Source organism: Pongo pygmaeus, chromosome 1 (assembly GCF_028885625.2).
Source record: "Pongo pygmaeus isolate AG05252 chromosome 1, NHGRI_mPonPyg2-v2.0_pri, whole genome shotgun sequence".
Taxonomy (NCBI): Eukaryota; Metazoa; Chordata; class Mammalia; order Primates; family Hominidae; genus Pongo; species Pongo pygmaeus.
Window position 1 is genome coordinate 150,594,577 of NC_072373.2, and position 4,479 is coordinate 150,599,055.

General features: G+C 37.1%; 1 pseudogene; it reads right to left on the reverse strand.

Annotated features, from left to right (window-relative positions):
• Positions 1-2,194: 2,194 nt before the first annotated feature.
• LOC129012204 (alcohol dehydrogenase class-3-like) lies at positions 2,195-3,322 on the reverse strand (annotated as a pseudogene).
• Between the last annotated feature and the right edge of the window lie 1,157 nt (positions 3,323-4,479).

Sequence of the window (4,479 nt, forward strand, 5' to 3'; positions counted from 1 at the left end):
GTTGTAGGTCCATCTGTTGAGGGAGCCCTCTCCAAACCCAGAATAACTACGACATTGCAATATGACATAACAGACCACAGATGGGATAGTGTTATTGTCTTTCATGCATATGAGTATGTTGGAAAATATGTTTCTTCATTGTGTTTCATAGCTTGCCAGTAGCAGCTAGACTTTTTTTTTTTTTTTTTGGTCTAGCGGGTGGTGCTATACAACTTTCATAATTATCCCCTCTGTGTTTCTTATGGCCTTATCCAATTTATATAATTTTTTGTGTTCTTATTGTCATGCTCTTCTAACTTGTTTTTTTTTTTTTGTTTCAACCCCTAAGTTCCACCAAGTTTCCCAATATGATGCATATTGCATGTTAAAATGATTTCTATGATCCAGTCAGAAGACCATTACATTTGAACTTTTTCTACAAGTGGTGATAGATGCTTTTTTGCATCTTCTGAACAATTTGGCCAGCCCTATTTATAGTTAATGAAAAATTTATGAAACCCTAGCTAAGACAGATTAATGTCATGAAACATTTTTTTCTTGCCTTTGTTTATATAATAAACCTATTTGACAAGGAGAAAAAATTAACATGTTAGATGATGTTACTTTCTGAAAAAATTGCAAACTTTCCCTAGAGCAATTCAGTTGTCATGACATTTCTATTTTTAGGTTGGTATCTTTTGATAATCTCTTCATACTTTGCATCTAGTTTTTCTTTCCTCATGGAAAAGAGACTATTCAGACTGTCATTGAAATATCTGAAACACATTTACATTGTTTTATTTTGGAACAGCACAATTGAGACATAATTCACATACGGTACAGTTCACACATTTAAAGTATTCAATTCAATGGTTTCTAGTATATTTACAGAGTTGTATCAACATCACCATAGTCAATTTAGAATATTTGGGGTGATTGTCATGACCCCAAAAAGAAACTTCATATCCTTTAACAGTTACTCTCCGTTTCACCCCAGTATCAGGCAAACACAAATCTACTTTCTGTTTCTATAGATTTGGTTCTTCTGGACATTTCTTATGAATGCAATAATATATAGTCTTTTGTAATAGCTTCTTTCACTTAGTACAAAGTTTTGAGATTCATCCATGTTGTAGCAAGTATCAATACTTCCTTTTTCTTGCCAGATACTATTCCATTGTGTGGATATGTGTCATTGTATTTATTCATTCATAAATTGATGGATATCTGGGAATTTATCTCCATATTGCTATTATGAATAATGGCACCATACGCATTTATGTCCAAGTTTTCATGTGGACATATATTTTCATTCCTCTTAGGTATATACCTAGGGGTACAATTGCTAGGTCAAATGTTAACTCTATTTTAACTCAAATGTTAACCTTAGGAAGAATTTCTAGATAGTTTTGCAAACTGGCTGCACCATTTTACATTCCCACCAGCAATATGAGGAATAGACTTTCTCTCCATCTTAACCAACACTTGTTATTATCTGTCTTTTTAATTTTAGTCAATCTAATGAATGTGAGATAGTATCTCATTGTGGTTTTGATTTGCATTTCCCTAATGGCTAATAACATTGGACACATTTTTTTAATTGTATTTATTTATTTATTTATTTGAGACAGGATTTCGCTCTTGTTGCCCAGGCTGGAGTGCAATGGCACAATCTCAGCTCACCACAATCTCTGCCTCCCAAGTTCAAGCAATTCTCCTGCCTCAGCCTCCCAAGTATCTGTGATTACAGGCATGCGCCACCGTGCCTGGCTAATTTTGTATTTTCAGTAGAGACAGGGTTATTCCATGTTGGTCAGGCTGGTCTCGAATTCCCAAACTCAGGTGATGCACCCACCTAGGCCTCCCAAAGTGCTGGGAGCACAGGCGTAAGCCACCGCGCCCAGCCTGGACACATTTTTATGTGCTTATTGGCCATTTGTATGTCTTTTTTTTTTGGTAGAAATTACTTTTATTATGTTAAAATATTACTTAACGAGCTAGCAATTATTTATGTGGAGGATGGTCCAGAAAACAGGTTCATGACTAAATTATCCTTGTCCTTGATTACAGAAATTCATGAATTACACACATCACACTATTCTCTGGAGTAGCTGCTGAAGGTCTGCGAGGCTGTGAGCTTGGAGGAGCTTTTCCCTGCCTGTTAGGCTGCTCACATCAGATCACGACAAGATGGATATTATTTTTCTCTTTGGAATTAAATCTTGACAACAGTTCGAATTCTCTTTCCAGAATGCATGAGTTCAAAGGCTTTGTTAATTTCATCAAAAGACATTGTGAGTCATAAACTCATCAGCTTTTATCTTTGTGGACATATATTCAGACACCAACTTTGGGACACTTTCTATACTCTTCCATCCTCCAAAGGCAATGCCTTTCCATGTGCAACCTGTTGCCAGCTGGAATGGATGAGTGGCAATTTCTTCACCTGAAGCAGCTACTCCAACCACCACGTTGGTGCCCTAGCCCTGGTGACATGCCTCAAGTGCTGCTCTCATGACCTTCACATTACCAGTACATTCAAAGGAATAGTCCACTCCTCCATCAGTGCTCATCATCTCAATGAGCACTTCCTAGGTGGGTTTACTAAAATCCTGAGGACTAACACATTCAGCGGCTCCAAGTTCTTTGGCCCTTGCAAATTTATCTTTATTGATGTCCACACCAATGATCTGGGATGCACCAGTCACTTTACAGCCCATGGTAACCCCCGATCCAACTCCTCCCAGGCCAAAGATGGCACAAACAGAGCCAGGCTCCACCTTGGCAGTGTTCACAGCAGGACCATAACCAGTTGAAATGCCACAACCCAGAAGGCCAACTTTATCCAAAGGTGCTAAAGGATCTATTTTGGCAACAGAGATATCAGCCACAACTGTGTATTCAGAAAATGTGCTGGTTCCCATGTAATGTAAAATTGTCTTTCCTTTGCAAGTAAATCTGCTGGTACCATCTGGCATTAATCCTTTCCCTTGTGTGACTTTATCTTCTGGCAAACGTGAGTTTTAGGATTTAGACAAAATTTGCATTCTCCACACTGTGGGATACAAAGTGAGATGACAGTGTCACCTGCCTTCAGCTTAGTAACTCCCTCACCAACAATTTCCACAATTCCAGCACCTTCATGTCCCAAGATCACTGGAAAACAACCCTCAGGACCAGCTCTGCTCAGGGTATAGGTGTCACTGTGGCAAACCACGGTGGCAACAATCTCAATTTGAACTTCATGAGCCTTTGGGGGTGCCACCTCTATCTATTCTATGGAGAGACGCTTTCCAGCCTCCCAGGCAACTGCAGCCTTGCACTTGATAACCTGGTTTGCCATGTCCAAGGGTTCTATCCATTTGTTTATCTTTTTTAGAGAAATGTCTATTCAGATGCTTTCTACTTTTAAAAATTATATTATCTGTCTTTTTAAAATAATTGAGCTATAAATCTTCTTCATATATTCTAGGTAAAAGTACCTTATCAAATATTTTACTAGCAAAATTTTTCTCCCATTCTGTAGGTTGCCTTTTCACCTCCTTTATGTTATCTTATAAACACAAAAGATTTGAATTTTGATGAAGTCTAATTTATCTATTTGATTTACTATATTACTTCTGCTCTTGGTGTCACATTTAAGAAACCATTTCTTGATCCAAGGTGATGAAAAACACCTGTTTCCTTCTAAGAGTTTTATAGTTTTTGCTCTTACAGTTAGGTCTTTGATTGATTTTGAGTTAATTTTTGTATATAGTGTGAGGTAAGTGTACAACTTCATTCTCTTGAATGCAGATGTACAGTTGTGCAAGCACCATTTTTTGAAAATATTCTTTACCATGAAACTTTGATCTTAGTCTAAAGATAACTAGATTTGCAGGGATTTAAGCAGCAAATTATTATCCCCATGTTATTTGACAAGCATTAGGTAATCACTAATTTTACCTATTTTGTGATGGACTTCATGCTGGCAGATCACTAGGGCCCCTCTCCTCAGTGTGATTATAGTCTAATTAGTTATTTTATAAATTATCAGGCTTAAATAACATTTTATATACTAAATATTATTGTCCTGTTTCCATCTCCTATAAGGTAAGTTAATGTAAAATTTCTCTAATTCCTACTGATATCAATTCTTTATTTCCATAATTTTCTGCGCTCTTCCTCCTTCCTCCTCTTCCTCTTCTTTTTCCCCTCCTCCTCCCCTTCCTCCTCTTTCTCCTCCTCCTCCTCCTCTTCCTTCTTCTTTTTCTTCTTCTACCTCTTCTTCTTTTTCCCCTTCTTCTCTTCCCCCCTCCCCCCCCATAAGTATAGAGCATTCTATGTATTAGAATTGAATATTCCAACACCTAAGATCCTCCACATTTATGCTTTTTTTCTATCAATGTGAGAGAATTGATAGAGATTCATCCAAATGTGAATATCAAGCTATTTATTTATTTATTTATTCTATCTTTATCTAAGTGTCCTTTTTCCTAATTGTTTGTTAAGTAAGTTTTA